General features: G+C 35.8%; 1 pseudogene; it reads right to left on the reverse strand.

Moving 5' to 3' along the window:
• Positions 1–5,911: 5,911 nt before the first annotated feature.
• On the reverse strand, positions 5,912–6,645 carry LOC101620712 (annotated as a pseudogene).
• Positions 6,646–22,023: the final 15,378 nt, after the last annotated feature.

The raw sequence follows: 22,023 nt of genomic DNA on the forward strand, positions 1-22,023 counted from the left end.
GTCTTCCTTCACTTCTAATTTTATATTTATATGTGTTTCCTCAACACTGATATTTGTTGCCCCCTTAACATTTTCAAAGTTCTGACAGTTTCGATTTCTAATCTCACAGCTTTTCTTCCTAGCCCTATCTCCAATTCAGAGTTAAGCGATTTTATTTGATACTTGTGACCTACTATGAACTAAGCACCAAACTCGGAGTCAGATTTTTAGCTCAGGTTTTTAGAACAAAGATGTTCAATTTCAGATAAGTTTGGATAAACATCAGATAAGAATCCGTTCTTTTAATCAATGTTTAGTTGAAACAGCCTTCAACAAGCTTTTGAGGACTCCCATCACAGGAGATTTGCTTTTATCAGTGTTTGACTTGATTCAAACTCAACTTCTAAACTTTTTTGCTTTATCCAAAAAAAAAGTATCCATTTGGAAACATTGGTATTAGAATGGTTGCATGGGTCTGTCAAATATAGTTCAGAGAATTTTAATACACACTATTTGCCAAATGTAATTATAAAAGGCTTTTAGTTGAGGTTCAATTTTAGCATAGATCTGTAAAAGGGAAACAAGATTGCCTTTTTCCCTCATCTTTTGGAGAGGTAAAAATTTTCATCTTCCCTAAAATTTGTTTTATTTCTGTGGAAGGTTTGATGTAATATTAATGTCCTACTGCAGAGGAAACATGAAACCTTTTATAAGGATTGCTTGTCATCATGCCAGATGTAGTTACACACACACACACACATTATATTCATATATGATTATACATGTGTGTAATTCATGTGTAATCATGTGTGATTAACTGCTTTTAAAGTGCAACAAAAATACTACCTTAGACATAATAAAATAAAAGAGCTATTTTAGATAAGTGCTTAGTTTTTTAGATTTTGATCATTAAACTTCATTTTATAGACCAATAGTTTATTATATTTTATATATTTTATTGTAAGCTTTTTGTAATCTCCTTAACTATATATATATTACATATATAATCACACATCATTACACATGAATTACACATGTGTACAATCACATGTGCACATAATATATGTGTGTGTATAATTACATCTGGCATGATGAAAACAATACTTATAAATGGTTTCATGTTTCCACTGCAGTTGGACATTAATATTTTATATATATATTGTCATATACAACTATTTTATATATAGTTGTCATATACAAGTTGAAAGGATGCTTCGTCTTTGTGCAATTTTGATCATTGAAATTTGGGTTTCCTTACATTGTAGGCTTTGTTTTTTCCTGAAAAGATAGATTTTTATTCTGATACTTACTGGCTTTTGAAACATAATTAAAAACAACCAGACTTAAAGAGTGTCTATTTTCCTTCTACAACACTTGTGCTTTTATCAGTTGATTTCAGTTAATTTTATGAAATGTTACATTTACCTATCCTGTTTTTTTTTTAATGGAAAAAGATTTTTTTTTAAGATTTATTTATTTGTGCATACAGAACTGGGGTATAGTTTAGAGGCTCAGGGGCGGTGAGAGGCTTCACCAGAGACAGAGTGGGGAGCAGAACAGGCAGATCACGAAGTACACTGCTGAGGGGAGCAGCGGGCGGGTCAGGAGAGGTCTGCCACGCCATGTGGTCACCTCCGGGGCAGGCGGGGAATCCAACTCATGCGGAAGCAGCTTTAAATTCTCAGTGCTGTGCTTTAACCTGCTGCGCCACCAGGGAGGGCCTGGAAAAAGATTTTAATGCTTACTTGAGACTATTGATACAGCTTCATTCATTATATTAAAAATTTTAAACTACTTTTAGTCTGAATATATACGATGCTGTGTGACAAAGGAACACTTAGGCTCTATCACCATAATCAGTACCACAGAAACATTGTGTTTGATAACAAATGACCAGTGACCCCACCTCCCCTTTCTGGAGAAATCAGTCATTGCACTTAATATCAACTGAAATATTCAAAAGCAAATTGTGGCATTCTTTGGGAAGACATAACTTCAAAATTTTCTCCTTCTTGTTCTCTTTTCATCTCCCTTTTTTTTCCTTAAAGCTTTATCTATGCATATAAGTGCTGGGATACAGGCCAGAGATGCAGGGGCTGAGAGGATCACCAGAAACAGAGTGGGGAGCAGAACAGGCAAATCCACTGAAGTACACTGCTGAGGGTTGCAGCAGGTGAGACAGGAGAGGTCCGCCACACCATGTGTGTCACCTCCCTGGCCGGGGATAAAACTCATGCTGAAGTGGCTGCAGACAGCTTCATAGTACTGCTTCTTAACCTGTAGCACCACCAGGGAGGGCCTCATCTCTCCTTTCCCCGTTCTCCTCTTTTTTCATTCAGTTAAGTAAATTTGCTATTTTTCTTTTCCACTATTTTAATGATTTTCTCTGAAATTGGTGTTACTTAACTAACCTAAAGTGATTATGCTGCTAACAATTCAGTTGTTTTATCTGTACTTTGGTTAGTATGATGTATTATATCGACTGATTTAACTATATTAAAACATCCTTGAATCCTTGGGATAAATCTTACTTGATAATAATGTATAATCTTTGTCATTTATTGTTGAATTGAATTTGTTAGTATTTTGTTGAAGTTTACTGCATCAGGGATGTTAATCTATAATTTTCTAGTGCTGTCTTTATCTAATTTCAGTTTTAGAGTAATGTTAGCATTATAAAATATATTAAGGAATGTTATCTCTTCATATATTTTTAAAAACAATTTGAGCAAGATGGGCATTAGTTATTTAAAGTCATTTATAGGGTCTCAAACCTGTATTTTTGTTTTGGGGAATAATTTTTACGTAGTTATTTTTAGTTTAATCTTGTGATTGATTCATTTCCTTCTTTTTCTTCCTGGTTAGTCTTGGTAAAATATATTATTCTAGAATGTATCAAATTCTTGAAGATTATCAAATTTATTGGCTTATAGATATTCATAGGAATCTCTTAGATTTTATATATTTCTGTGCTCTCTGTGACAACTTATCATGTCACTTTTGACTATGTCTACTGATGTTTTTTCTCTTCCTTTCTTTACTAGTTTAGCTTAAGGTTTATCAGTTTTGATTAGCTCCTCACTAAAACAACTGTTGCTTTCATTAATCTTTTGTATAGTATTTTTCACCTCTGTTTTATTTCCCTTTATGCTAATTTTTAGTACTTCCTTTCTTCTACTAAATCTGGCTCTTTGTTCTTATTTTTCAGCTTCCTTTAAGTGTAATGTTTGGTTACTTATACATGATTTACATTGCTTCTTAATGTGGACCTATATTATAGGTATTTTCCTTCTTAAAATTGCTGTTAGTGTAAGTCTTATATACTGGTAGCCTTCACTTGTCACTGATGTACCTTTGCTTTTATTCCTCGCATGTTTTGATCTATGTTTAATTCCCTTTTTTATCCAATATCAACTAAGCAACGTATTATTTAGTCTCCATGCATTTACAGTTTGTTCCTTTTTTAATGGTATTATGTTACAGTGAATACTTGGTGTGGGTTTGATCTTTGTAGTTTTATTGATAATTGATTTGTGTCCCAAATGTATGATCTTGATTTATTCTTCAGAAAGTTCCATGTGCATTTGAGAAAAGCGTTTGCATAGCAAATTTTATGGGTTGAGTGTTCTGTAGAATTTTATGGTTGAGTATTCTGTAGATATCTGTTAAAGCTTTTTGCCCTATTTCTTCATTTAAGATTATTAATGCCTTATTTATTCTCTCTTTTGTTGATCTGGTCATAGTTGTAAGGGTAATAATAAAATATATTTTTATTATTGTGTTGTAAATCTCTCTCTTTGGTTCTGTTAGTAATTGTCTTATTATCTTAGCGCCCCATCATTTGGTGCATATATATTTATGAGTGCTGTTTCTTCATGTTGTATTAGGTCTTTAATCATAATGTAATATCTGTCTTATCGCTTGTTGTTTTTTTTTTTTGTTTGTTTTTCAAATATTTTATTTATGTATGCATGCAGAACTGGGGTAAAGGCCAGAGGTGCAGGGGTGGTGAGAGAACTCACGAAAGAAAGGGTGGGGAGCAGAACAGGTAGATCGATGAAGTACACTGCTCAGGGTAGCAGTGGGCAGGTCTGGAGAGGTCTGCCATGCCATGTAGATCACCTCCTGGCCCGGGGATAGAACTTGCACCAAAGAGGCTGTGGCCAGCTTTGCAGTGCTGTGCTTCAGCCTGCTGCACCACCAGGGAGGGCCCTATTATTGTCTTTTTTAATTGCAAATTTATTTTTCTAAGTATTGCTGTTTCTTATATTTTGTACTTGTCATTGACTTGCAGGGTTCCTTCCAACATTTAACTCTTGAGTCTAATCTTTTTTGTCATTAAGATAATTTTATTGTTATCAGCATGTTTCTTGCAGACATCCTGGGCTTTCTGATTTAGGATCTGTATACAATCCTCATTTCCAGGTCTTTGAAACAACTATACATTTCCAGTGGTGATTTTATGTATCATCCTACTGAACACAGATTGACTTGGTTCTTCAGTTATTTTGCTGTCCATGGAACATGAGTTTCCTTTGCCAATTTTAATGTCTGTCCTTACTTAGCAATGAAATAAATACTCATCAGTCTAGCTGCTTCTAATTTCAGTATATCCTTCTCAAATTCTATGTACATATGTTTCCTATCAGTTCAGCAGCATTATCACCTACATTCTTGCTATCATCCTCAAATATAGAAATGTGTCAGAGAAATTCAAACTAAATTTTACTGTTCGCTATATCAGCAGTATATCTGGGCATGTATTCATCTTTGATACCTTTCCCTTTGACCATGGAAATTATAGATTTCTAAGCACCCTTCCCTTATGTCATTCAGATAATCCACAATGTTGTAGTTTGACTTGTTCACCTGGGAGTCACAGGCTTTCTGAATCATATTTAATATCCCCTTTACATATTTTCTAACCTCTCTGCGAATAAGAGAAATAGTACCAAACATTTACAGACATATGGGCATTTTTATTCCCTATGTTCTCCATCAGCAAAAAATAAGATACTAACTTTCAAGTTGTTACATAGGTCTTCCAATTATCTTATAGTCTCCAATGAAATCTCAGACTCAGGATAATTTTCCAATTAGTGCCCCTACTCAGGAGAGCCTTAAGGCCACCATATACTTTAGGAATTCACAAGCAATATTCCCTCAGATCTGCTAACTCCCATCAGTTCATCCTTTTGCATTCCTGAGGTCCAGCTGTAGTTTGGAAAATCATTAAAACAGGCTCCTGTCATCGTGATACTGTGCTTTTCAGTGAATATTTTGAGGAGCTTTGTGGAATACTGACTGATGGTCACTTAATTGGATAGTATCAGGAATACTATCATGTGAATTTATGTCCATCTGTATGCTTTTCCAGTCAACTGGAGCTTCCAGAGTCAATATGTGAACTGAAGGTATTAGTATTTATTATTTTTTTTTCACAATTTCCATTGAAACTGTACCAGCAGCAATTCTCAGGTTGTTCTTGTGACCATCACGTCTGACTGTTGTCTCCATGAGCTTCAAAAATGTGAGAATAAGCTGTGGGTGTCTGTTTTTTGGTTTTGTTTTTTTTTTTCCTCCTAACAATCACTTTTGAAGTTTCATAAGCAGCTTCATCTAGACTACAAAAAGTCTAAGACACATTTGAAACCATTCTGGGTTTATTATTCAGGCCATCTACCAGAGACATTGTAACATGGATGTCATGTAGATATAGCACTGTTCGCAACTTCATGGGCCAACTTTCAGTAACAATCCTCAATCTATATACTCACATATCAAACATCTTAAATAAGATTATTTGATTAATTGCATTGAGATGGACGTTGTATTAGGAATTTGAGCTTATTGGGTTATAGTGATATCTGGGTATCATTGATCAAGGTTCTTGATATGTTCTTCAAGATAATGAAGGTCATGTGAGATAGTGTTATTTCCACATCAGATGGTCGAAAGCATCATTTTCGTCATCCTTTGCAACTGTCTGTCTGAGAATTGGAACTTTTACATTGTAGTGCTTCCTTAGCATAGATCTTGCTATCTTCTGAGAGCCTTCTTTGTTCTGCTGCATTTTAAGCTTCAATGGTTAAATCTATTTTGTCATCATAGACATTGAACCAGGATATCATTACTTATAGGGCCACTTCATCAAAGTCACTGTTTCACTTCAATTGTGATCACAGAAAGAGCAGGACTCATATGTGTCCCCATTTACTAATAATACAAGGACATTTTCTTCACCAGATTCTGTAATTCAGTCACTAAAACCTTATTATCTTGATAATAGGTTGCTTCATAGACTACCTGGAAAAGAAATTGCCTTTCAGATTCTTTGTCAAAGTATGCTTTGATGAAGTCCAATAATTCAGGAGTGCCTTAGAAGCAATGAACTGCACATTACTGTTAGGATCTTCTTTCCTCTTCCCCAGGATCATGGTAGTCAGAACCGCACTGGATTTATCCTATGCTGCTCTGTATGAATATCTTGGCAGATGTATCATATTACATACAATGTCAACTCTTTCATGTGCTCTGTGCTGTTGGGGTTTGTGACATTGGCAACTAACTGCAGAATGCATTCTGACCACTTGTTCACTTGGATCTCTGGACAAACAATGTCTGCCATCACTGTGAAGAAAAACTAAGCCTGTAGTTTTCTGTGCCCAAAGACTAAAAAATGGTTATTGGCTTCTCCATCAAACATTAACATTTATGCAAGCCATTCTGCTGATGTTCTGTCTTAATGTTTGGATCTTTAGATGGCAGAGTTCTTGATGTGAAGACTAGCTGAAACCCTGTGAAACTGACTGTTCCCAAATTTTTTTGGCACTACAGACAGTTCCAGAAGGACCTTTGGCACATTTCAATACTCTTTCCTCCAGGAACTTCTACAGTTTCTAATTCAAGCAAGGGTAAGAACATGGCTTTCTCAAGGATTGGATAAGTTCCAAAGTAAAGGTGAGTCAGTGACTTCTACTCAAGTGACACTTGATTTCTTAGCTAATAGCTCAACCTAAGAACAGGGGTTTGAGTCAAATGGCAATGGATGGCATGAAAAAGTCACAAGTTCATTCATTTGTGTCTTCTTGATAGAGAATACTTTCCCCCTACTTCCTCCCTTTCTCTTTCCTTTTATTAACAGTGTCAGCTTCTCCTCTGGTGGTGGGGAGAGGAGATAGTGGCAGTTCAAAGCAAGGTTCAAGCTTGGTTGATGTGGAGAGAAAGGAGAAATGGAAAATAATGAACAGCAGTGAGGGAGGATTTTGTTGCACTGTGGATTATAGAAACTAAAAGTTAAATCACAAACACCAGGAGCCATTAAAATGACATACTATTTATGGGAGAGTGTGCATGAATATGAGTAATCAGTTCATTGTCTTGGCCAAGTGCCCAAAGAGGTGATAATATCTTAGCGTCCCAATGGTTTCCTTGAAGGAAGTTTCATTACAAAATTTCTTAAAGCCTATCATTTACTCAAAATTTCTTCATACCAGTCAATGTGAGAGAATCAAATTTTCATTATTGATTGTTTTACTATTGTAATGCGTGACATGAACTGTTTTAAAAAAAAATGCTGTTTATATGGGACTAAAGAACCAGATATTATACTTTTTCAGCCAAACTTTTACAAACTTACAATGCTACAATCGGGTGTCATTTTAAATATATGGAAATAAAAGAAATTTGTTCTTCTTCAGGTCTTAGAGCCAGCTGATATAGACCTGAAAGATAGGAGTTGTAACTATATGAATTAAAATGTCATGTTGGCAAGATGTCAAATTTTGTACAAGACTACCAGGACAGAATAACTAGGAGCAACATGAAAATAATTTTCATTTGCTATTTGGAACCAGAAATGATCTAGTAAGTAAGAGAACTTGGAGTGTAGCTCAAGGGTGTCATCCTGGAAGGGACAAATAACTGGTACAGCCAAAAGTTAAAAGTCAGAAACATGTTCCAAATACATTTTCTGAGAGAAAATTGATGGATTGCAAAAGACTAGACAGAACATGAACTTGGGACAATAGAGCTAAAAAATATGTTCTATATACAGGGAAGCAGATATTCATTCTGGGTTTACATATAGTTGAGTTTAGAAGGAATTTTCTAAGAAGCTCTGTGCTTAGGAGACTTTCTGCAAAAGTTGTCCAATTTGTAGTTGCAGCTAATGGTTGCAAAGAAAGTAGATCTCCTTATCATGTACATGAAAATTGTGCTTTCTTGTCTTGGCAAGAAAGTTTGTGGAATTGGTGAGTTCTTTTCATAGTCTTTTATTAATAGTAGTGGATTTGATTTGTGCCTTCTGCTACATATTTTGAGAATGCCCAGATGTCTGAGTAAAGTCACAAGGTAATGGTGGAGTATGTAGTTTGGAATTATTAGTCACTACATTGCTGTGATTCTTAATCCAATACCTCTTTTTAATAAATATTTCCTAAAAGCCACTTTAAAATTCTTAAATGAAATTTGTTCATACTGTGACTTACTGATGCACTATTAAACAAATAGTATAATGTCCTAAATGTAATATTAAGGGTAAATGGGAAGAATATAATTGTAATGTAGTAATATGTATTTAAATATTAAAATATACAGATAAAAACACTCCTGAAGACAGAATAGACAGTTGCTTACAACTATAGTTAAAATCTTTATAATATGACAGCTACCAATGTGGACATTGTATCTACTCAGAACTCTAATATGGCAGTGCCACCTGCCAGTTATGTATTTGATATGATGTCTTCAAATGATGATAAGCGCTTATGTTTCAAATAAAACAAAGAATATACTTCCTCAAATTACAGGGTATAAAAAATTTTTCAACTGCATGAATGCATATTGGGGTGTTTGAACGTCATATAACAGATTATTTATTGAGTACTCTGTAAATATTGGACATTGTCCTAGGTATTTGAAGTACAGTAGTGAAAAAAATGACAGTAAGCATTTCTGCACTCATAAAACTTAAAGACTAGGTGGGAATGAGCTAGACAATAACCATAATAAATTGAATACTAAGTTTTGAGGTGTGTGTTCCTTGGGAAATCATAAAGCAGGATGATTTTTCAGGATTTCCAGAAACTGGTAGATAGTTGGAATTTGCATTAGGTGTGGTTGTGGTAGATCTCATTCAGAAGGTGCTCTGTGAACAAACTCTAGAATGAGTTTAGGGAGTTAATTGTCAGTTACCTGGTGAAAAGCATTGCAGGTATCAGGAACAGCAAGTGCAAAGGCTCTGGTGAGGATATATGACTCACATTTCCAAGGTGCAGAAAATAGGCCAGTATAGCTAAAGCCAAGTGTATGAAGAAGGGGTAGAAGGATTTGAGTTCAGACAGCAGTGGAAGAAGAGCATATCATGACCTTTGCAGGCTACTTTAAGAACTTCAAATTTTGTTCCAATGGATGTGGGAAGCTGTGGGAGGGTTTTGAATAGAAGAATGACATGATATCTGATTTCTGGTTTAAATGGATGTTGTGTTAGGAATAGTCTGCCTGCAGGTAAGGTGATGGGAAGGGAGGAAATAAGAAGAAACAAAGTGTCTCATTGCAAGGATAGTGTAGTATCCAGGCAAACAAAATGACTGTGAATAGGTCAATGTCTTATTTGTTGACATGATGATAGTAAGAAGTGGCTGGATTTTGGATAAGTTCTAAAGGGTTAGCAGGATTTCTTATTGAATTAAGTATGCAGCATAAAGAAATAATGGGATGAAGAGTGATTTCTAAGCTTTTAGTCTGAGTTTCCGGCTGGTGAAATTTGTTATTTACTGAAAAGGGAAAGAAGGCTACTTTTATATAGTGGGGGAAGAGGGATATTGAGTTCAGTTCTTAAGATGTTGAGTCTGACATATCTACTAGACATCTAAGTGATGTTGATAGGCAATTGAAAATACAAGTATGATATTCAGAAGGGAGAGTTGGGTTAAAGTTAAAACTTGAGAGTCTTGGCTACATAAATGATCCTTCAAGTCATGTTATTGGATGAGTTGACAATTGATGGAGATAAAAAGAGAAACTTCACACTTAGCACAGTTCCTGGCTTCTCTAGAAGTTGTCTTCAACTCCATTAATGGGGGTCAAGGAGAATCCACAAAATTTTTTAAAAATAATTATTTCTTCTCCAAAAGAAATAAATAGTAGGTTTTATGTACTGGAAATGAGATAACAAATGTTTCAGGATTGGTATTCCATTATCAAAGATCAATAGGGACTGCTGGGGATAATATTAGGAATAATACTCAGACTCTGCATGTGTCCTTAACATCTGTGGATCAAGAGTGAAATCTCATACTGGGAATGTGATCCTGCTCTGTTTAGACATTCTAACATATATAATCAGTAATCAAAGTGGATTCTGAGCATGTGGTTTTCCAATAAGCCTAAATTCCTTAGAAATTGTCATTTACTAATCTTAGTAATGACTAATAATTTCCACTTGTCCCTAAGCTGATTCATTATAGTCACTCATTTGCATACTCCCAAAATTCCCTCTTCCTGGAATATTTTTAAGTGTAGGATTATTTTACATACTGCCAGAAGTCTAAATTCCTCGTTCCTAAAGATAGCCTCTTCAATAAAGGGTGCTAAGACATCTGTATGCCGAGAAATGCATCTAAACCACCATCTCACACCATACACCAAAATCAACTCAAAATAAATAAAAAAAATTGGATGTTAAACTTGAAACCATAAAATACATAAAAGAAAACATAGACAATACATTTCATGATATAAACTTTAATGATGGCTTTAGGAATTTATCCCCAGTAGCAAGGAAAACAAAAGAGAACATACACAACTGGCACTACCTCAAACTAAAATGTTTCTGTACAGTGAAAAAAAAATAATTAAAATAAAAAAGAAACCTTATTGTTTGGGGAAAATATTTGCATACCATACATCTGACAAAGGATTGACATCAGAGATGCAAAAAGAACTCATAAAACCCTCCAAAAACAAAACAGCCCAATGAAAAAATGGACAAAAGAATTAAACAGACATATTTCCAAAGAATATATTAAAATGGCCAGCAAGCATATGAAAAAACTGTTCACAACCACTTCTTATTAGAGAAATGCAAATCAAGACCACAGTGAGTAATGATGTCACACTTGTGTGAATGGCCCACATTAAAAGATCAGAAACAAGTGCTGGTTAGGATGTGGAGAAGTAGGGATTCTCCTATACAGCTGGTGGGAATGCAAACTGATCCTATGGAAAACAATGTGGAAATACCTTGAAACTTTACATATGCATCTGCCATTCTATCCAGTAATACTATTCCTGGGCATCTATCCAAATAATTCTAGAATGCTAATTTGAAAGGAAACTTACACTCCTATGTTTATTGCAGCACTATATACTAGAGCTAAACTATGGAAACAACCTATGGAAACAAATTAGGGAAATGCCCCATGAGGGAGGAGTGGATCAAGAAGATGTCTATATATACACAGTGGAATATTACTCAGCAATAGAAAAGTATAAACCCATGCCATTTGTGGCAACATGGATGGAGCTTGAAAGGATAATAAATGAAATCAGTCAGAAAGATAAAAATAAATACCACATGATGCCATCAATATGTGAAATATAAAGTAACTAAATTTATTAAACTGACCCTTGATAGTTGACTATAGAACTGAAAAACCAAGTTGGGGAGGAGGGCGAGAAAATAACGAGGAAGAAAGCACAATAGTCTATGGTTGTGGGATATGGGTCAGTTGGTTGTGGGTGCATGATGGTGGTACTACCTGATGGGGGTACCCCAATATTACATCAGGTAAAAATGGATAAATAAAAATTAAAACAAAATTTCTAGTTCCCTTCCATTAAATATCAGTAAGCCCCCTTCCCATTATTATAACAACAAAAATGTTCTTTTATATTTCTAAATGACTCATGGGAAAGCCATATTTTCATTGTTAGGAAATGTTCTTCTGTTTTTATGCAAAATAACATAGCTGCTAAAGTGCTGAGAGAAACAACATTCCTTTATCCAGAGTACAATTAAAATTTTCAGATTTTCCCTTCTGGCTAGCAATATCTACAAAGAAATCTCTATATTTACATTGCAATGGTGATAACCCTCTCAAGTAAGCTATAAAATCACTGTTAGTTATTTTTAGACTTAGCTATTTTGTCTTTAAAATGGGAATGCTATTTCCTGGAGTACCTGTTAGGTAATTACTCTGTAATGATGAAGGTGCTATATATACATATTCTTGAGCTTTTCAGAATATGCTCATCATGCATGTTGATTAATAGACCAGAGAGCCTCCCAGGGCACTTGCCACAAGTTTCTGATTGAATTTTCACCATATTTAGGCAAGTATTTTGCAAAATGTACAGCTCTTCAGCTCATCTCATTGCTCAGCAAAAGAATTTTCATCCTCTTGAACCAGAAATGCTATCATCACCATCTCAAGTTTCTAATATGGGTGCCTAATACTATGCTGGGTTTTGATGTAAGTATTTTAGGTCTTTATGGGTTGAATCTAGTAACTGAGACACTTACTCATAAATTAAAAAAAAAATCATCTCTGTGCTGTAATGAATGTTAGTAGAATTTTGGCTTTATAGTTAGAAATGTTAAATAGGTGTAATAAAAGTACCTCTGGGCACAGACCTTCTGCTTTCCAACTAAGAAATCTCCCCACAGGATATCTACTTGAATGAACCTCTGGCCCTTAGAGTCACAGAAAGATCTCTGTGATCATTAAATTGGATTGACAGATTCTGCCTTGAGACAATGGCAAGGGGTTTCTATTGTGCACATGCAGATCACAATGTAGTTAGAAGTGAATATCTTTATATAAGTATGTCATCTTCAAAACCTGAAAGTGTATTTGCATAGCATGCATGTAGTTAATTTCAAAAATAAAAGAGGAAGGTAAAATCCAGTCATGAAATAATTCTGCCTTCCAACTCTAGAATTTTATCTACACTACCCTTACGACTGGAAACTGCATGAAAAAGTTATTTCTGAATGGTTTCAAAGGCAGATGGGTATATAAGCTGAACCCCAACATTATGGCTTTGATTGCAGTGCATTTGGAAAGGCCAAATGCAGTCTGACTGCTGGCAAATCTTAATACTGCTGCTAGTAAATGCTGCTGAATTGCTCAAGCACCAATGTGTAATTTTTATCTCTTTCCACTGTTTTGATTTCTTGCCCTCAGTTTTTCCTGGCCTCTGGCACAAAAAGATAATCACTTCTTGGCATAATTGACTTATGTGGAGATCTTTAAATTCACTATATGTATTATGACAAAATGCACGCCTCAAAATAATATAAAAAATGAAAACACCCTTGATTTACATGTCCAGTGAATTAGTATACAGATTAAATAGACATTTCTGACCTGAAGGAGGCACTCTTCTCAGTGGTCATTTGGTAATCTTCATCATGAGTCTTTCCTCAGCTGTATCTGTTGAATATAGTTACTTCCTTTCCACAACATTTCATGCCCTCCTGAGTAGTCTCTAGCCATTCCTTTTCATGAAGGTATTCATTGCAATGGCTTTTTTGCCTTCTTTGTCATGACCTGAAAAACATGCAAACTGGGTGTGATTTTCTTCAAACAGTGAAAGATGAATTTTTGTGATCCCCATACTGTCCAAAATCATATGTTGGAGTCTAACTCCCAATGTGATGGTAGTATGGGCCCTTTGGGAAGTAATTGGGTCTTAAAGATGAAGTCTTCATGAATAGGATTAGTGTGTTTTCAAAGGGTTAGAGAATTTCTTCCTTTTTGCCATGTAAGGAAACATGATCTTACCTCCATATGTTAAATCTGCCATTATCTTTAGTCTGGGTTTCTTAGTCTTACAAAAGAGACCCCAGGGTGTCCCCTTGCCCATTCCACCATTGAAGATTGTATTAAGGAGATAGCCAACTATGAACCAGAAAGCAGATGTCTACCACACACTGAATCTGCCAGGGCTTTATCTTGGACTTCCCAATCTCCACAACTGTGAGAAATAAATTTCTGATTTTTATAAGCCATCTAGACATTTGTAGCTATTTGACTGGTTTAAGACACAGGCAGTTTCCAAGTTTTGTCTTCTAAGATGTAAACAATTTAGTTTCTGTGTTATTCTGTGTTTCTATATGAAAGCCTTAACTTCTTTCAGTGTATACAGTATCTGAAGAATTATTTAGTTTACCTCATTCCACAGCTCTATATTTGCCATAGCTATTTTACTCATCATCCAGAGAGCTGCACGGATGATGGCACTTGGGTGAATGTCGGGTGAATGTTTGATAGATGATCCATATTCTGGTAGTCTTGTCTGAAGTACAGTTTGATACTAAAAGAAGTATCTTCCTGAGTTATCTTAGTAATTAGTAGATATACATGGACTCCTGTGATCATTCTGTATCTGAAACTAGAAGAAAATTTTGATTCTACTCAGTCCTCACTGAGGGGAATTTGCTTCCCCAAACAGGACACTGTTAGAATGTAGTATGTGAAAGAAAAGTGGGTTAAGGATGAGACAGCCAGTAAGAATGAAAATTGTATGGCATACATTAATGAGATATTTGGTAAAGCCAGATATTCCAGTTAAGCTAACAGAATGTCTAATAAATCAAGCGAAATGAATCCTGGCAACATCACAAATATCTTTTCAATATTTCAGTGTGGAATGAGACTTTTCTAAGTACAAGTAATAATATCCCTTCATAGTTATATAGAAGGTACTTTGGAAGATCTTATCTTTATTTTGTTTGTACTTATTTTTCTGATCACAGTAAGAATGTTTAACATGATATCTACCCTCTGAACAAATTTTAAGCACACAATGAAGTATTGCAAACTATGGGTGTGATGGTTTTTAGCACAGCAGATTTCTGAAATTGATTCATCTTGCGTAACTAAAATAGACTTTGTACATGTTAATTTTAATCAATAGCTACCCATTTTCTGCTGCCTCCAGCCGTTGGCAACTATGATTCTATCTGCTTGCCTGAATTGGACTCTCTTAGATACCTCATCTAAGTGTAACTGTGCAATATTTTTGTGCTTCTGTGGCTACTTATTTCACTTGGCATGATTCTATGTATTTATGTTTGTTATCACATACAATAACATTTCCTTCTTTTTTAAGACTAAAAAGCTTTCCATTGTGTGTTCCATTTATATAAGTATATAAATGTACACATGTAAATATATGTATATAACTACATATATATATATATAAATGTACTTTATTCATGTATTGATGACTAGGTTGTTTCATATCTTGGTTAGTGTGAATAATGTTGAAGTTATTTTTAAATATCAACAATAGTTTTCTAAGATAGCAATTATAAATAGGGCCTTACCTTAAATAGACATTAGTGACTTCCACCTTAAATGTTAAGATAGATTTTTCCACTTCATATGGTTTCCAAAATATACAACATGTAGAAAGTGATACATCTACTTAAATGAATAATATTATGTCTGATTTAGCCAGCCAACCAACAAGCCATTGGGTCTTTTTGTTATATGTTAAGTAACATAAAAATATAAAAATGAATAAATCATTGATCTCCACACTCAAAAAATGTAGACAATAATATATGAAAATTAACAGAAAGTAATGAGATCAGCGGTTAAATTATGCTTGTTTTTTAAAGATTTATTTATTTATGCTTACAAGAACTGGGGTATAGGCCAGAGGTACAGGGGGTGAAAGGATTCATCAGAGACAGACAAAGTGGGGAACAGAACAGGCAGATTGACTGAAGCACACTGCGGAGAGGAGCAGCGGGTGGGTCAGGAGAGGTCTCCTGCACCATGTGGGTCACCTCCCTGGTTGGGGATTGAACTCCTGCTGTAGAGGCTGCTGATACCCTCCCAGCTCTGCTCTTTAACCCATTGCGCAACCATGGAGGGCCCAGATTATACTTATTTTTAAATCACATCTACATAGAGTACAATTGAGAATGTTTATAAAAATGACAAGCATAATAGGCTAGAAAACTAAGTAAACCAATGAAAAACAGAAATGTATGTACACTAGTCATAAAGATAATAGAACCTGGACGTCCAAATAAAATGCTACAAAGTTATGAAAAATGGGAAACATATCAAGTCTGTCTCAGATCCTCAGGAGAGAGGAAATTTCCAAATTATTTCATGAACTAAAAAGGAATATAACATTAAAAGATAGTAAGGCGGGCCCTCCCTGGTGGCGCAGCGGGCTAAAGCACTGCACTGAGAAACTAAAGCCACTTCCTCATGAGTTCAATCCCCGCCTGCCCCGGAGGTGACCACATGGCGTGGCAGACCTCTCCTGACCCGCCCGCTGCTCCCCTCAGCAGTGTACTTCGTTGATCTGCCTGTTCTGCTCCCCACTCTGTCTCTGGTGAAGCCTCTCACCCTCCGCATCTCTGGCCTGTACCCCAGTCTGTATGAATAAATAAATAAATCTTAAAAAAAAAAAAAAAAGATAGTAAGGCAAAATTGTGAAACAAGAGACAAAAAAAGAAACAGGTAACAAAATAATTAAAATGTTAGAATTCACAGTGAAAAAGGACTACTATTATGATAAGAAATTAAGAGAAAAAATGAAACAATAATTTAAACAAAATATAATTAAAAAGACAACGAAACTACACTTCAAATAGACAAAAATGATAGGAAGAGAAAACTGAGTTTAAAGAAAAATCTAAATCATGTATTCCTGGCTTTTTTAACTTATAAATTAAAAATAAATTTTCCTATACCCAAATTATTAGGTCATGAACTCCTTACCCAATTTCCCATCTGAAACTGTCCTTTAGGCTTAGTGTATTATCTCATCTGTGCTTCTTTTTTTTTTAAAGATTTATTTATTTATTCATACAGAACTGGGGTACAGGCCAGAGATGCGGAGGGTGAGAGGATTCACCAGAGACAGAGTGGGGAGCAGAACAGGCAGATTAATGAAGTACACTGCTGAGGGGAGCAGCGGGCGGGTCAGGAGAGGTCTACTATGCCATGTGGATCTCCTCCAGGACAGGTGGGAATCGAACTCATGCGGAAGTGGCTTAAGCTTCTTAGTGCTGTGCTTTAACCCGCTGCGCCACCAGGGAGGGCCCTCATCTGTGCTTCTTAATGTAACTGTGGAAATTCTGCAGTGTGAGCGATGTCTTGACACTAAAAAGCTGCTTCTTATGCCAATAATCTTCATAAAATTGCTGCTCTTTTAAATTGTTTCAGGTTGAGCACCTAGCACATATTCTCCTCCCCCACCTTCCTCTGAGGAGGGATACAACTTAAATAAGGTTTATCTCCTTGTAAATTTACTTAAGGGAAACAATGGCAGAAAATCTTGTAAAGCTCTTAGAAGGGGACTGGCACAGAGTAAGTGCTCAATAAATGGTAGTAGCAGTAGTTTTTGTCTCTAGTATTTGGTAGCATGAGCCTTATGGTATTACTGGCTCTCCCTGGGCCACATGACTTGCAGTGTTTCCATGTGGAGGAACTTACTATGTGCCTCTTGATTTGCAGCTCGACCAAGTCACTTTCTGTATTCAGTGAAATATTAGTGAAATGATATGTTTCTGTTGAGCTGAAACTTTAAGACTGAAACAGGGTCTGTTTCTTTAACTTAGGTCCCATAATGAAAAGTACAAATTATTGAGCCAGAACTGACCCACAGTCACTGACAGGGAAAATGAGGGGGAAGAATTCATTGGTTATAGTTAAACCAATAAATTTTTAAAAAAGATTTATTCATTTATTCATACACATGCTGAGGTGTAGTCCAGAGGTGTTGGGGGAGGGGATGAGAGGCTTCACTAGAATCAGAGTGGGGAGCTGAACAGGCAAATCTACTGAAATACACTGCTGAGGGGAGCAGCAGGAGAGACAGAAGAGAGAGCTCTGCTGTGCTACCAGGGTCAGTCCTCTGGTTTGGGATTGAGCTCTTGCTGCAGTGCCTGTGGAGTTAATCAGGGAGGCCCCAAACCATTGACATCTGTATGCTATCAATAGTATAACCTCAAACGAGCTGATCGGTAACAGTGTCATATCTTCAGTACTGTGAAGACTGGTTTGTTCATCCTATATTTTTAACTCTTGTGTTTTATTCATCTTGCATTTAGCACCTCTATGAGGATAGAATCTAAGCCATTACTTGCTTAACATAAGCCTTCCCAAGTATGGAATACTAACTATTGGGGGGGGGGGCACAGATACCTGGTAATGAGCAATCGATAAATGAGAAAGTAAATCTCTTTTCAGTGGTCTTTCAGCTCTTATTAATGGGAAGTTTTAAATTTGCTGCAACTTTGTAATTCATAACTCTGACAGCTGTTAATATCCATTTAAAAGTAAGACAAAAGTGATCTTTGTCTAAGAGGCCACAACTAGTAAAAGGAAGCAAAAATCTTCCACTCCAAAATATGCCTTATTTAGCATAAGATTAATTTCATGGGAGAGACTCAGGACTGGGTGGAGTTTGCATTCACTGTATTGGGAAGGACTAATCTCCTTTCAAAGAAGTCTGAATCTAAATTGCCTTTATTTCCTGTGTCTTCCTTGGTAAACTTGCTAAACAATATTCCCCTTTTCACCCACACCACCCAACTTAATCTCATTTGCTTTAACCTAAACAATTTAAGATGGCTTCTGAAGGCATGTGACAAGTTGCTCAGTCATGCTGTATCTTTCCCATTCATGTAAAAGTACACATGCTATTATTAAACCTCTTTTGTCTTTTTCTCTTATCAATCTGCCTGATGCTTGTTTAATTATTTGCCAGCCTGGAATAATTCATAGGGTTTCAGGATGATTTCCTTTGCACCCTGACACTAGCAGCAGTATCTAGTTAGAATTTAATAATAGTGTTTAATCCATATTGTATTAATTATATAGTCACTTTTAGTATCAAGAAATAATGCTCTGCCAGTTACAAAATAGCTCCCCTTTTAAGTAAATACATTTATTTAAATAATGATATAAACTGATACAAGAAAAAATTTAAGTAATGAAGCTTAGAAAATTTTGTTTTATCTGGAGGCCTTACTTTTGACTTTAGTGCCAAGGAGGTGCCTGTCTAGATCTCTGCTTCTCTTATGTTGCGTGCTTCCATGTCTATTTCAGATGTGGCTTTTATAATTACAACCATTACCAGTTGGACTACTACAAGTTTCTATGCCTGATATGCAACTAACTGCTCCTTCTAATTATTAAATTTCATAGAAAAAAAATCCATTAGCTTTAGTATGTTATTTTGAAATAATATATGCCACTTTTATTTTGCTGCTGATTCCAGGTATGTAGGTAACATGTTTGGAGTTCTAGTAGTTACTATAGGTTTTGTCAACGAGCTTCACTTCATATCAATGACTTAAGCACTTGGTACTACTGATTTTCTATTTTAATTTATATGATAATTTTTAAATATTTTAATGACTCATCCATAGTAATTAGAACAATGCTACAATTTATTGAGCACCTGCTATGGTCCAGACATTTTTTTGTATTCACCCAGTTCACAATTATTGAACTCTTACTATGTTCTCTGTGCACTTTCCTGTGCACTGGGCGCACATCAGTGAGTGGAGTAAACAATATACTGAATCTCTTGGAAATAAATGTATATTAAGGGGGAGGGAAAATAGACAATAAAATAATAAATGGTGAATTCTATGGGTAATAAAAATTAGTATATGGGGAAATGCAGAGAGAATGTAGAGTTGCAGTTCACAGAGGTTCATCAGGGAAGGTCTCTGGCATCAGATGATATTTGAGCTATAACCCTAAATGAGGTACTCCACTCCGCTGATTTCAGTTCATGCCACATTTCTCCCATCACAGCCAAGGCACACTTTCACACACTGCCCATCTTACTATTTCTTGAGTGTAACTTTCCCATCTCCACTGCCTGGAATGTTCTTCTCCTGTTTATTTACCTAGCTCCTTCTCTCACCTCATTTAAAGAGGTAAATGAATAGTAATAGACAAGTGTTATTAATTGTGGAATTTAGAATGTGACAGAAATGAAGGGTGAGGCTCACATTATTAGCTTGGGTATCAGCTGATACAAGTAACAAAGGATAAGAGAGATCAGTTTTGATGGGGATATGATGGACTTTATTTCGAATAGTCAGATCTACATGTCCCACAATCATTGAAGAGATTTGTAAATATAATTTGTGTCTGGTTTTTGAATAAATGAATGAGTCGTAGACTTTGTAATCACTCATTCATATGTGGTAATAGTCAATCCACAGTACTGAGTGAGATCACACAGGGAAAGCATACACCATGATAAGAGAAGACACTTAGTACAGGATAATGGTAAACAGTTGGCTCTTGAATGATACTAGGAAAGAAAAGCCATAGAAAGACAAACGGAAATCAACAACACAGAGACATCAAAGCCATGGGATAAGGATATTCAGATTAGGAGGTAGACAAGAATGCATGATACTATTAAGAAATTAGTAAGATGAGAACTGAGAAGCTATCTGACTTTTTCTATGAAGAAGTAGGTAAATGAAAAGCAGTAAATTTAGTGGTAGATATGGGAGACAGGTTGCTTTGGCTCTGCAGATGAGAGAGAAGATAGGAACTAGAAAAAAAAAAGTGAATTAAAGCAACTCCTACAAGATATTTAGATGTAAATAGGTAATGAGGTATAAAGTGGGAGGTGGATTAGAACTGGATCACAATTCATTTTCACAACAATCCAATGATATTCAATCCATTGATTTCTTTCTCTATTGAAGTTGACATTTCTATCTAAGAATATTTCCAGGGATGAATAGTTAGCAAGTGGTAGCACCACATTTTTTTTTTTAAAGATTTATTTATTTATGCATATAGAACTGGGGTACAGACCAGAGGTGTGGGATTGGTGAGAGGCTTCACCCAACAGACTGGGAGCAGAACAGGCAGATAAACGAAGTACCCTGCTGAGGGGAGCAGTGGGTGGGTCAGGAGAGGTCTGCTTCACCATGTGTGTGACCTCCGAGGTGGGGATCGAACTAAAGTGGCTTTAGCTTCTTAGTGCTGTGCTTTAACCCACCAGGGAGGGCCCGGTAGCACCACAATGTTAAGCTAGGTCTTTTCCCTTCAAAGTTTTTCCTTCTTTAGTCTGCACTCCTAGTTGTAAACTACAATCTTTTCCAGGAGAAAAGCACAGAAATTATTATAATAACGTTTATAAATTACATACTGTAGTTCTTCATTTAGCTTAATGAATGGACAGTAGCAGTATAACAGAAAATGTTGCCTACTTTCTAAAGTAGCTGTAAATATTCTTCAGATGTCAGAATAAAAGTACATCAATTTTTTTGTCACAATTAATTTTGGTAATGGAATGTATATAGAAATAAACATATTGACTGGGGTTTTTGGTCAGTACCAAGATACATTGTTCCTTGAGGTAAATATTGGTCTTAACTTGGATCAATATTTACCTCAGAGTTCAATACATTGTTGTGACTGCCTTCAAATGTAAGTCAATGTCTGCTTAATGTCTGCAACCTGCTTCTTGCCAATGTTTTTGAAACTTCCCTCTAGCCCCAAGGAAGTTTGGAGATTTGTAGTGTTCTGGATCTCCACGGTTATTTACTGTTAATCTTTAAGCAATAGCACTATATGGTATGACCATTTCTAACATAGTTGTAATTGCTACACAATTGCTGAAGTTCTTAGAAGTCCTGTTAAGAAAAGATAGATGGGAACAGTGGTTTGAAGTGATTCTTCTTGAGAAATTTCATTTAAAAGAGCTTAAAATTAAAATTCACGCCCACAGATATTTTATAAACCATAGAAATTTATGTAACCAAGTTTTCCATAAGTTGTCTGTAGATGCTTACTCATTATTCATAAATTTTTGGAGACCAGCTCCAACTATTGAGGTGTCTGGAGGCAAGACAGGCAGGACCCTAAGGTGGGAAGGCATCCGTGAGCGGAGATTCCTAAAAAGTGGAGAAGGAAAAAAAGGGGAAAGGGGGGAGAGGAAGACACGGGAGTCAGAGTTGGGTGCAAGTCTTCCTGCTCTGCCTTTAGCAGAGGTTTATTTTATACATTAGGAACAAACAGTGGG

The sequence above is a fragment of the Condylura cristata genome, unplaced genomic scaffold, assembly GCF_000260355.1.
Source record: "Condylura cristata isolate star-nosed mole 26May11 unplaced genomic scaffold, ConCri1.0 scaffold00019, whole genome shotgun sequence".
NCBI classification, from domain to species: Eukaryota; Metazoa; Chordata; class Mammalia; order Eulipotyphla; family Talpidae; genus Condylura; species Condylura cristata.